Source organism: Ahaetulla prasina, chromosome 11 (assembly GCF_028640845.1).
Source record: "Ahaetulla prasina isolate Xishuangbanna chromosome 11, ASM2864084v1, whole genome shotgun sequence".
Lineage (NCBI taxonomy): Eukaryota > Metazoa > Chordata > Lepidosauria > Squamata > Colubridae > Ahaetulla > Ahaetulla prasina.
This window is the reverse complement of record NC_080549.1, coordinates 24,369,596-24,383,576: the sequence shown is the minus strand read 5'-3', so window position 1 is coordinate 24,383,576 and position 13,981 is coordinate 24,369,596.

Genomic DNA, 13,981 nt, shown 5'->3' with positions numbered 1-13,981 from the left:
ACTCTGATTTTTGGATGAAAATTTCACCATATCTGGCTCTTGGTCTTTTTCTCTTGTGAAGTCTAAGCTAAACTGGAAAAAGAGGTTTTTTGTATTTCCTCTTACTGAAACATTTACACAGAGTGCCAGTGATCTTGGTGCAAGAGGTACAAACAGAATGATATATGGAGAAATAAAACAATGTTTTCTAAGAATGCTTGCAAAATTGAAATCATAGTTTAAAAGAATCTCTGATCAGTTGCTGAACAAGTTGATCACCAGTCTCTGATTGTTGGGCTAGATCAGGGGACTCCAAATTTGACAACTTTAGGATTTGTCAATTTCAATTCCCAGCCACCCATGAATTCCTAGGGAATTCTGAGAATTGAAGTACCAACCACATCATGGTTTTGATCCATTATATAATATTATAATCTTATCGTATTGTAATAATTGATCCACATCCGGTTTTGGTCACCATGATATAAAAAAGTTGTTGAGACTCTGGAAAGCAGAAGAGCAACAAATATGATTAAGAAGCTGGAAGCTAAAACATATGAAGAAAGGTTGCAGGAATTGGGTATGTGTAGTCTAATGAAGAGGACCAGGGGTGACATGTTCCAGTACTTGGGCTGCAACAGAGAAGAGGGGGTCAACCTTTTTTCCAAAGCATCTTTTTTTTTGTTTACATTTATATCCCGCCCTTCTCCGAAGACTCAGGGCGGCTTACAGTGTGTAAGGCAATAGTCTCATTCTATTTGTATATTTTTTACAAAGTCAACTTATTGCCCCCCCAACAATCTGGGTCCTCATTTTACCTACCTTATAAAGGATGGAAGGCTGAGTCAACCTTGGGCCTGGTGGGGCTTGAACCTGCAGTAATTGCAAGCAGCTGTGTTCTAATAACAGGCTTTCTTAACAGCCTAAGCTATTCCGGCCCCTTCCTTCCAAAGGAGGAGAAGCAGCAATGGGTGGAAGCTTGTTAAAGAGAGAGATGCAACCTAGAACTAAGGAGAAATTTACCGACACTACGAACAATTGATCAGTAGAACGGCTTGATTCCAGAAGTTGTGGATACTCTAAAGCTGGAGCTTTTTAAGAGACTGGATAGCCACTTGTCTGGAATTGCATAGGGTCTTCTGTCTGTACTGTTCTGTCTGGTTGGACTAGAAGAACTCCAAGACCCCTTCCAACTCTTGTTATCCTGTTATTTTGTTATGGTTTAATAGGATGGTCTCTAGAGTAACCAGGTTTCACCTGGCCTGTCTGGATTGCCTGATCCCCATGAACCTTTTCCTGGGATGAATGAGTACCTTTCTCCATCCCGCCTCCTTTCGGCCTCTCTAAACAGGATAATTTCAGAAAAGGTCACTTCTCTGGGCATTACTTTGATGGTGGTGATAGAAAACTCTTCCTCAGGAGGGAGATGCATTGCATTGGGAGTGATCAATGATTAACCCTTTTTCGGACATGAGGAGAAGGGGCTCTCCTTGTCTAACGTCATTGTTGCTTTATCACTTCCCAGCCTTCATTTGGAGTTTCAAATAAGCCCTCTGATCTTCCAGGCGGTTTTTGATGTGAGGGTTTTGGACAAACTGCAAGACAAAGGCCCTTTTAAAGTGGCTCCCTAAACTCCAGGGAGGTGTTAAGAATGAAGCACTGGTCTCACAAAGGGGCAACAAGCCGATCTTATCAAAGCTTCCTTTCACATTCAGATAGCCGAGCCAATTGGTTTGGAATTTACAAGCCCTAAACAAATGTCGGCCTGGCTTTCATCTCCTCAAGAACAAGGGGGCATCGGTCTTGGGAACGCCCCTCCTGTTTCCTTTTCTGGAGGAGGAAGCTCTGCTCCAACAGAGGAATCTTCTCCATGCCACCACACTTCAGCGTTCACCCCTCAAGGAAGGAAGTTTATGCTTCTCTTCTTGCTATTTGTTCTTCCTGCTTGCAGGCCATTTGCATGGTTCTGAGGCCAGGAATGCTTTCTCCGACTCACACATTTTATTAAAAGGTAGAAGTTTTCCTGAGTTCCTAGTCACATCTCCAGACACGTCATAGACTCACCCAACTCTCCTCCTATGATTGAGAGGTGGTTTCCCCTCCAACCATCAGTGGGAACTTAAGAGATTTCCATACTGCGTGACTTGTTTTAGCTGTGTTTTGTTGCCCTAGACTGTAAACCATGGTTTCTAGCCTCTGGTTTGGGTGCCTATTGGTATCATGATTATATCCCTTTGTATGTATAGTACACTGAGGGCTTCTGCACTGGAGACAAATTCCTTTTGTGTCACATTTGGCCAATAAAGAATCTTCTCTTCTCTTCTCTTCTCTTCTCTTCTCTTCTCTTCTCTTCTCTTCTCTTCTCTTCTCTTCTCTCCTCTCCTCTCCTCTCCTCTCCTCTCCTCCCCTTCCCTTCCCTTCCCTTAACTCCCATCCTAGCACTTTTGTGCTTAGCAGGCAGTACAACCTCAATAATCTTATATGATTTACTTCAGAGGAGAACATAGGACAAGGGACAATGGATTGAAGCACAAAGATAGAAAGTGAGAGACTGTGAGTTCAAATCCCACTTTAGCCACAAAAGCCAACTGGATGACCTTGGGCCAGTCCCTCTCTCTCAGCCCAGACCACCTCACAGGGTTGTTGTGGGGAAAATAGGAGGATGGAGGATTAATGTGTTCACTGCCTTGAGTTATTTGTAAGAAATAATAAAGATGGGATATAAATAAATAAACAAAGAAAGCTCTCTGAGATTACATTATCAAGAATCCAGCTATTGTGATAGGCAGGGCTTAGCCTGATCTGGGATCTCGGACACCTGTCCTGAAAGTATCATAGTGAAAAGAACATGCAAGAAGTAACAGTAATTCCATGGCAGCATGGAATTATGGGGTGGGTTAGCATTCATGATATCCTATACAAGGCACAATGATGTCAAATCCATCATGAGGTCACTGCACAAATGTCTTGAAATAAAGAAGTTGGTATCTCATTCTTGGAAACATTTGTATAACATCATGATCAGTGCAGCATCATGTTCCCCTGTCTCTCCTTCACTCAGGAGGTCCGATTTAAATATTTTTCAATGTAGCAAAAAAATAATAATAATCTAAATCTCCAAGAGATTAATGCAGTATTCTGAGGACCATGTTCCCCTTTACCCAGCAATTCGCTTCACCACTTTGGAAAAACAACAACCATCATCATGTAGGTTGCAGAGGAGAAAAAGAGGGTCTCAAAGGAATCTTTGTTTCCCTCCTGCCTCAAAATCTTAAAAGTGCCTTGAGGAAAGATAACATGGTGCATGAAATCAAGCAGTAGCTCTAGTATTGCCATAAGAGATTTGCAAGGAAGGAAGCTTTGTAAATCTTATTGCCACTTTATACCCAGAATAATAAAGTTGGAAGGGACCTTGGAGGTCTTCTACTTCAACCCCTGTTCGAGCAGGAGACCCTATACCATTCCAGACAAATGGCTGTCCAGTCTCTTCTTATAAGCTTCCAGTGATGGAGCACCTACACCTCTGGTAGGCAAGCTGTTCCACTGGTTAACTGTTCTCACTGTCATGAAATTTCTCCTTGGTTCTGGGTTGGTTCTTTCTTTGGTTACTTTTCATCCATTGTTTCTTGTCCTGCCTTCTGGTGCTTTGGAGAATAGCTTGCCTCCCTCTTCTTTGTGGCAGCCCCTCAAGTACTGGAAGACTGCTATCAAGTGACCCTAGTTCTTCTCTTCATTAAACTAGGCATACAGAATTCCTGCAACCGTTCTTCATATGTTTTAGCTTTCAGTTCCCTAATCATCTTTGTTGCTCTTCTCTGCATGCTTTCCAAAGTCTGAACATCTTTTTTTATATTGTAGTGACCAAAACTGGATGCAGCATTCCAAGTGTGGTCTTACCAAGACCTTATAAAGTGGTAATAATATTTCACGTGACCTTGACTTTTTCCTTCTGTTAATGCAATTGACAGAGAGTTGTTAATTATTATTTTTTTTAGTTATTTAGTTTTTTTAGTTATTTAGTTAAAATGTTATGTACAGTTCTTGTGCATTATAAGACTTGACGTGCATGACATAAAATCTATAGTTTTTGAATTGTGCCAAATTTTGGTGAATGCTTGTTGTATTCCACATTCTAGAGCCTTTGTGATATTCTAGTTGAGCAAATAAGATGCAATGCAATAGGATTGGAAACCTGTGTGTGTGTGTGTGTGTGTGTGTGTGATAGAGAGGGAAAGAGAGAAGAGGGGGTTGTGTGTGTGTATTTGTTTCTATGTGAACCTTCTGTAGGATTATCCTGGGCTATAAAATTTGGTGACCATTTCTTTTGGAGACAATAAAACCAAGGAAAGCTTTTTTTTCCCCAAAATTGTTTGCTGTGAAAATCGATACCCTTTCCGGCCATATAACTTGCCAAAGAAAAGAAAAGAAAAGAAAAGAAAAGAAAAGAAAAGAAAAGAAAAGGAAGAGACAGTTTTGCATATCAAAGCTGAAGAAGTGTCAAAAGAGATTGTGGTGGGTGTGGTGACAGATAAGGGTACCTATAGAGATGGTACCACTGTTGGCAAAGGGAAAGCCAGGATCCCTTTGTCAGGGTCTTGTTTCTGAGGGCAGAAACCCGAATTAAGAATAACCTGAAGCCATAATACAGAGTGTTTGGCTTTGGTGTGATGTGATCTTATGGGAACCCCAAGTTTTGCTTCAGGTTGGGTATTAAACAACCCATAAATAGGATAATTCAAAATATTTATATAATGACCAAATTCATTTATTAATTTGATTTCAATTGCTGCTTTTTTGAGAAATTTATTTTATTTTTGTTTATTATTGGCTATTTAAGCTACCGGTATGTTTTATTAATTTATTATTGGGCATGTTATTCTTTGCTCGTATAAATTCAATAAATAAATAAAAAGACAAAAGATAATATGTGTATATATTTTTGTCTTCTGTCTTTTCTAAGGCACATTTTTTAGTGTTTTGTCAAACTTTGTTTTGTGTTTGTAAAATTTCTTTTTTTCTTTTTTGGGAGCTTGTACTTTAACTTTCAGAATAAAAAAATCAAAAATTAAACAGTAAAATTATAAATAAATAAATAAATACACAGCTCTGGGCTATACATCTTCAAAGCCACAAAATAACATTATGATCACTATTTAAAAAGAGGTGGAAAGCCCACCATCTAATCAAGGTTATGACATCTCCCCCTCCCCATTTGGGATCTCCACTTTTCCAGTATACAGGAAAATAACAAAACCAACCTCACTGTCTTTCTAATTGTTGGTGAAGGGTTTCATGCAGGGATTTATTTTGACTGCATTCCTTACTCTCTGAATTCTAAAACCTGTTTAAATGATTTTAAATATTCAAAATGCAAGCTGTAAACTCAACAAGACCAGAAGGAGATTGTAAAGTTTTCCTTCTGTTTTAGATTAATCTCAATTTAGGGTTTTGTTCAATTCTTCAACTCTACTTAATGTTAATAGTCATTTGCAGAAAGTTAATACCTGCAGATAGCCTGTTTTAATGAATTGAGATCAATTGGAACTTGTCCTGTTTCCTGTTGTCTTCACAGCCTGCAATGATAGCAAAGTCACCTGACTGCTTTTGGAAGAATTTGACAGAACACCCAAGGCCTAAGGCAATTTATAATACTAAATTACAGTTTACCAATAACTGTAAATTAGGAAGGATCTCCCCACCTGCCCCATGGATATCCTTAATCAGAAGTCAAGCTTCATGTGAAGAAGACCTTGAAGTTTTAAGAATTGCAGTCTATATTATTTATTAACTAAATAAATGCTACTAGACATCTGGTCCACTCCAACCCCTTGCTTGCTGGGGACAGGACATATTTGAACATCTCTGATAGTTGGCTAGAGAGGAAGTAGTGGGACTCTATGATAGCGTGGAAGCTTTCTCCCTTCACTAGGAGCAGGTTTGCACCTTAATCCCCAAGGTTTAATACCATTATGAAGTGGCATTAACACTTCAGGTGATCTTGATACTATTCGCTCTGTGAATGCAGTCTACAGTATGTCTGCGTTGGCTTTTTTGGCAAGTTCCAGCATTCTGCTGTCTAGCCCTTTTCTGGGTTCCTTTCTCACCTTTTCAATCTTGGATACATACTGGCTTCTTTGTATAAAATGTGGCTCACAAACATCTTCATTGGACAGGCAAAACATCTTTCTTTTGTTCTGCCCACTGCTTTATTAAAGGGTTTGGCCATTTAGGGCAAATCTTACAGACTCTTCCCGGTCTCCCACCTCATTTTCAGCTTATCAACTCCTGTGCTATCAAACCATCATGGTTTTTCCAAAACCAGGCCTGCCCTTTGCCTGCTTTTGAACTGAATTTGCCTTCAGAGGAAGGGCTCCACTACTGAGCCTCTCTATCTGGTCATTTGCATTTTTTCAAGCCCAAGATGTAGGACAGTTGCCCTGAGCTGTTTTGTTAAAGAATGTACTTGCAAAAGAGGTGTGAAGTACCACAAGGGCCCTCCCTATTCAGGGATGGAGGGTTGGGGAGGTCCTTCTGCACTTTTTACATTGACACCATCCCAACTAACACAGCCATATTAACTCCAGGAAAGGAAGAGACCAGGGATCAGAGGACAGTGGGTGGATGGGAAGAAAGTTGCTTGAGGACAGCCTTTCTATCTAGGGGCCCATAACATCCATTATTCCCAGTTAAGAAGTCTATCATTCCCAGCTAACCAAGGCTCCCTCGACTGGGTGTGATAGAAACAGGAACCTAAAATGGATGATGAGGTGCATCTCAACATAATGAAGGCAAATTTACATATCCAAGGATAATGTTGCAGGATCCAATCTGGGTCAGTCACCGGGACCAGAGATTTTGTCTTCTGAGCTTTTGGACTCATGCTGGAGCCCATCCTCAGGGAACTTATCTCTAGCCTAGGCTCCTAGCTCTTCCAAAAGCTTGGAAGACAAAACTTCTAGTCCAGTGACCAACCCCGATTAGATCCTGCAACATCTCAAGATATCTTGAAGGCACCAAGTTGGAGAAAGTTGCAATGATATGTGGAAAACCGAGCATCCCTAGGTTATTTATTATTTGAAATATTTTTCACCTCCCACTATCCTATCAAGGAATTTATGATCCCTAAAATATATAAGAAGAAACAAGACAACAGGTACTTTAAAGGAAAGAACACTTTAAACCAGGGGTCTCGAACCTTGACAACTGTAAGATTTGTGGGCGTCAACTTCCAGAATTCCTCAGCATGCTGGCTGAGATTGGACATTTCTGTTTTAAGAAAGTGTAGGTGTTGGCTTTAAGTTGGGACAGCTTTATATATTGACATTATAAATAACCATAAGACAGCCTGGTTGTTTACTGAATCCTGAACTTCAGTAAGGAAAAAACCAGTCTCTCCTGGGCACGGAAAAGCAGTTCATTATTTTTATTTATCATTCAAAGGTCACCTTTGAAAACAGCCTGATGACAGCTTGCATTTCCTGGCAAGGGTGCTTCAAAGATAGAACATGGAATAACAGAATTGGAAGGGACCTGGGAGAACTTTTAGTCCAACCCCCTATTCAAGCAGGAGATCCTATACCATTCTGGTCAAATGGCTGCCCACTCTCTGCTTAAAAATCTCCAGTGATGGAGCATCCACAACTTCTGGAGGGAAGCCATTCCACTGGTTAATTGTTCTCACTGTCTGGAAATTTCTTAGTTCTAGGTTGAATGTCTTCTTGATAAGCTTCCATTCATTCTTCCTGCCTTGTCCTCAGGTGCTTTCTCCTCCTCCCTGATTTCTAATCCGTTGTAGTCAGTGAGGGTCTTTGGTGCTCTCTAAACATGGTTGTTTTTTTGCAGATGTTTCATTACCCAAATATTCAGGGTTACTGAATGAGGATGAGAAGTCCTAAAGGGAAGATGCTGTTGCCAATTTCTGCAGATCTTAATGGGAACATTCCACTTTTTCATGTTGTGATATTTTAGGCAGGTTTTTATGTCCTCAATAAATAATACTAGATTTCTATCCCAAGTTTAATTAGTGCCACTCAAAGCAGCAGAGTACATATTATCCTACTTTGCTTCAACGAAGTTGGGCTGAGACAGAGGGACTGGCCCAAAGCCACCCAACAAGGAAGGAAGGAAGGAAGGAAGGAAGGAAGGAAGGAAGGAAGGAAGGAAGGAAGGAAGGGGAATATGTGTGGCTCAAGGGCTGATCTAGAAATCTCAGTCAGGTCTGAATCAGCTTGTGCTTGGATGGGAAATCCCCAGGGAATCCCAGGCCTGTATTCTAGCCTGGGGAATCAAACAATGACAACATCAACAACCCATCCCAGAAGGTGCAAATGCCAAACTGTTTCAGTATTATTGCACAGAAAAGTACATTGATGAACTTGTCAAGATAAGGGACTTCAAGATCCAAAGCTTAGCCCAAAGTCTATTGTATGTATGTATGCATGTTTGTTTGTTTGTTTATTTATTTATTTATTTAGATTTTTATATAGTCAGTCTCCTTGTGGACTGGACCACATTAGGTAGTGCAGAGGTCTCCAAACCTGGCAACTTTGAGACTTATGGACTTCAACTCCCAGAATTCCCTGACATTAAAGTTGCCAAGTTTGGAGACGCCTGAAGGGTTATTCATTTATATTAAGGAGGTGGACAGCTCTAAAATGTTAATGCCAGATTTGCTGAGATGGTATCTTGCTTTAGGTCAAACCATGATGGAATAGAGAACTTTGTTCCCACCAATTAAGGGCTGAAAAGAGAAGACTAAGGTCTTGGCTTTTTTGGGGTCTGAATACAGCTTATTTTGCTAGTTGAAGGAAGAAGGCCCATCCTCCTTCTTTGCACCGCTTGTGCCTGGGCCAAGGTGTGACTCTTGCATTTTCCCCACTTTTGGCAAAGTATGGAAAGAAAAATAGCTGCTTTGGTTTTCTCTTCACCCTGGGCCTTTCTGAGAGAAGGTAAAGGTTTAGCGAGGAGAGCAGCTGGGGATCCTTGCTGATTATTGCTTCTGTCAGTCTCTGAGAAAGTGTAGCTGCAAAATGTCCCCGTTAAGGTCCATTTAGAGAAAGCCAACAGGTAGGCTGACTTCTGCCCTTCCCGAAGAGGCAGGTGTTTATTCTGCCTCATGGAAAGACAACAGGTTCAACATGGCCCTGTTTGCTGAGGGAAGGGCCCCAAGAATGGCCCACTTAGGGCTTGGGGTTTCGGGAAAGGAAGATGGTTCTTGACTCCCTGCCATCCTTTTAAAAAACATTGCTCCATGCAGACTCACTGCTTTCATTTGCTAAATTGCTGGAGCCCAGGAGAAGGAAGGAAGGAAGGAAGGAAGGAAGGAAGGAAGGAAGGAAGGAAGGAAGGAAGGAAAAATAGAAGGGAAAGAGAAAGAAAGAAAAGAATAAGGAAAGGGAAAGAGATACATTAGAACAAAATAAAATTTTGTTCAATTCAGTCAGATGTTGAAGAAAGAAAGAAAGAAAGAAAGAAAGAAAGAAAGAAAGAAAGAAAGATAGATTTTCAATATACCGTAGGCATTTATCCTTTTACAAAGCTGCTGCTCTTTCAAGACTATGTATAACTATCCAGCTAACTAACTAACCAACCAACCAACCAACCGCTGGTAAAAGTCCAGATGAGAACTTGTGCATAGATGGATTTCTGGTCTCCCAAAGGTGCCTTTAGATAGGCCAGCCTATCTGTGATTCAATTTTGATGGCCTTTTGTTAGCTCTCTCCACAACCTCTGTTAGAATAGTCAGATAGCATATGTTTATCTCTTCTGCTTTTTTGTTTTATCTATGAAATAAGAGATAAAGCTCTTTTCCTGGGCTGTCTGGACTTTTATCTCCATTTTCTTCAGATCTATTTTAGCAGTGATCCCCGAGTTTTTATTCATCTTGAAGAGATTGCATTGTCTGTGCAGCAGCTGGAACTGCAGATTTGTGGAGGACTCACAGAAAGAGCCTTAGATAAAGCATTTTGTTTAAGGTACCATAGTATGCACTGCATAAGAGTTCCAAGCTCACATTTCTAAGGTTGGGATGACATGAAGATAATGAAAATCTGAAGAGCCACATATCGGGGCGTCTGCTTTTTATCATGTTTTTTAAGTATTAAGTCTTAAAAGAATAATGAAGTGGGAAGGGATCTTGAAGGTTCAAAGCCCTGCTCAGGTAGAAGACCCTATACCAGTGATGGCTAATCTTTTTGCCAACCTGTGCAAAAGTGTGGGGAGAGTGGGGGGGTTACGCGCATGCATGCCCACACCCATAATTCAATGTGCTCTGTCTCAGCTTAAGTGTGCATGACCCCCGTGCTCCCCCTGCTTTTGGCACATGATGGCATGGTGGGCCAGGTAGGCCTGTTTTTCGCACTCCCTAGGCTCCAGAGCCTTTCTAGGAGTCCGGGGAGGGCGAAAACGGCCTTCCCCACCCCCTGGAGGCCCTCTGGAGGGCAGAAACGGCCCATTTCCTGACTTCCGGTGGCTGAAATCAGCTGGCCGGCACTTGCATGTGCACTTCAGCTGAATTAGGGCAATGCTCGTGTGCCCACAGATATGGCTCTGTGTGCCACCTGTGGCAGGTGTGCCATAACAATTTGCGGTTCTATTCCTTCACAGAGTGACAGCTGCGAGGATTGCACTTGTCTAGGTGGGCTCTCAACCCATTGCTTCTTGTTCTACACTCATGTGCTTTGAAGAATAAGTCAACCTCTCCTCTTCTTTGTGGCAGCCCCTCAAATACTGGAAAACTGCTCTCATGTCACCCCTCGTCCTTCTGTTCATTAGACTTGAGAAACCCAATTCCTTTGTTTCTGTTAACTTTGTTCAGTTAATAGAAAACCATTCTGATGTGAAATTTCTGCCAATTCCTAGCCTAACTCTATTGTGTTTATTTCTATGAGTGTAATCCCTTGATTCCCCTTCCAGTGTAATAGTGAGAGTGCCAAACAGATTTTGTACCCCTTGGAAGTACCTTCAGATGTTGCTGGAAGAAAAGGGAAAATGCTACTTTATTAAGTGTGTTTCATTCATGTGGACAAAGTGAAGGCAATGCCATAGGGACATAGTAGAAAAAGATATCAGCCCTACAAGATAGCCCTGATCAGATGAGTCCACAAGAAAGCTAGAACTATACTAAGAGCTATGTCTCACTTACTTTGGCCATGTTGTGCAGGGAAATTCAGTGGAGAAAGCAATGACGTTTGGAAGAGTTAGTGATAAATGGAAACCAGGCCTCCAAAGAACATGGTGGGTGGACACAATCAAAGTTGACATCAGCCAGAGCACAAAACAACTCAAAACAAGTTGTGCAAGATCAAGATGTGGAGAGACCTGGCCCGTAGAATCACTAAGAGTTGAATTAGACTGAATGGATAAAATCATCATGAAGAAAAACTGCCTGTCTTTTCCCTTCTCTCCCTCCATGGGTTTAACCCATTTCTTCTGCCCTTTGTGTTTCCAACGTCTCCTGGATGGCTCTCAAAGGAGATCTCCACGGCACTCTAAAAAAATGATTGTCAAAGCATACTTGGACTGTATAAGGAGAATTAATGTCTTCAACTTACATAATTTGGAACTAACCCTGATTATGACATTATACATGACAGAAGAAAGCATTGAAATGCGGCCATCAGGTTTTTGTAGTTAAGTCTTTTGTACCAGTCTGGATCTCCTGAAAGTTTGACATGGTATTTTGATGAGTTCGAAAGGACTCCAGATCAGTGTTTTTAACCTCTACGATTTTTATGATGTATGGACTTCAACTCCGACAATTCACCAGCCACAATGCCAATTGGGGAATTCTGGGAGTTGAAGTCCACACATCTCAGAGTGAGCAAGTTTGAGAAATGCACCTGTAAACATTGGGATCTTCTAAGAACTCTTAGGATATTAATTTGAAATAGTTTTGTAAACCCTGCTAAATTGGAATTGGGTAACCAAGTATCAGCAGTTTTATGTTTGGTTCAAGAAAAAGGAAGAAGGCCTGTGTGTTCGTTTAGAGCCACTCAGACATCCTCAACATTAGCAACTTGGAATCACAAAATGGGTATTTTCAAAGACCATTTATATAGTAATAAAACTCTCACTGGGTTTATCAGTTTGTACCTTCCTCAGCCCTAATGGTGCATTAACATTTGGGCTAACAATTTTTGAATCAAGGTACATAAAACCTTAAGGAATAATTTAAAAAATCTGGCCCCGTTACTCCTGGGGAATTAAAACGTTCAGTTTTATTTGCAAAGGTTTGGTCTTTGCAGCAACCCTGAAGTCAGATGTATGATTGCCGATGTTCCCTGCAAGCTTCCCACAAATCACTGGTGAAGCCAGCAGGAAGGCAGAAGTTAGTCCAACTCTACTCACCCATGTCTTTCTGTTTAGGTAAGTAAATATTGACTTATTATTGAAGTTCAGTACCACTACAATTATTTTTCTGCTTATGAGGCATGCTGTTCTTGATAACCATGGACCCTTCACTATTGGGGTAAAAGAATATGGTCAACCTAAAATTTAATTTTCTGATCACACCAGACCTTACAGCCTTTCTCTCAAAGGATGACCTAATGGATCACTTAATTGTCTATCATTAGTATAAAATTCATAGTTCTGAACTTCCAAATGCAACTTTGAACTAGATCTGAAGTCCAACTATAGAAGATGGAAGCCTTGTTTGTGTCTTACCAATGAGGCACAATCTTTCATTGCCAATCAGAAAACTGCCCCTAGCTTCAAACAAAATAAGAATCATAATCCTCACATTTACCCAATATTCCTAATGTGGAAATAAGCTAAAAGGTACTTGGCATGAATTTGGGTATCTTTAGAAAACTCATAGGAAGTGTTGGGGATGATAGTGTCTCTTTTGAATAAAGTCTTTGGAAGAGATTTCTCACATAATTTTAAACTCTCTACTTTCTATGACAGTACTTTATATTCCAGACATAGAGCAAAAATTGCTCACCAACCTTTCAAACTTTTGTGATCTCCCTCAGAAGATTTGCTTAACACTTGGGATGGCTTTGAAATTCAATGGCCCACTTGTTGTTACAACTGGGTAATGTTTGAAAAGTGTACCATTTTTACAGTTAGGCAGGAACCAGTCTGAAAACCTCTGGAGGAAGCATTCTGGATTAGGAATCTCTAACATGATTTTCAATAATCCATAGAAGATAAACTCTGATCTGCAAATTTGTTTAATGGTGTCAGATATCTGTGCACTAAAATTCAGCATTCAAATGAGCCAGTCCCACACCAAAACAAACTGAATATTATGATTGATAAAAAATAGTGCAAATTGGGCAGATTTGCATCTTGTATAGTTTATATTATAGTAGTGGAGGAAGCAGAGAGTTCAAAAAAAAAAATTCCAGAACCTCATCCCCAGCTTCTTAATTCCTAGAAACCTGGATTATAATTTTTTTAAAAAAGACCAGGCATCACTCCCTCCCAACATATTTCTTTGTGATAAAGACTAGAATCTTAGGATATATATATTTTTAAAAAACAGGAAAGCTATGATTCACAGCAAGTTATGCTTTGTGCTTTCTTCCACATCCAGCAATATCTCTCCTTCTGCAAAGCAGGTGTCGTAGGCCCAACCCTGACAATAAATTATGCTAGTGTGGGATTTCTTTTGACACCGTGTCTTCACCCTGTGAACCAGAAAAAATATAAAACAAGGGATTGAAGTTGCTAAAGTGTGTGAAATCTTCCAGTCTCTAGTCAAACAAAGTGCAGGACCACCAGTACAGAAGCAGGAGGGGCGTTCTGCTCCAGCCATTCTCGCTGCCTCCAACCAGCACAACTTTGTAACCGAGAGCTCATGGTTTACCACCCCCCCTCAGTATCACAGGACCTCTTGTCCAAAATGGTTGTGTGGCCACCAAGCTTTGGTGGAAAGTCCTCTGTCTTTTGCAAACGGCCATAGGGAAGCCAGGTGTGGGAGTTGTAGTGCCAACAGCTCTGCTGGCTCCACTGCAAACTTGTGTTGCTCTGTTCTTGATTTGGCAGAAAGTCC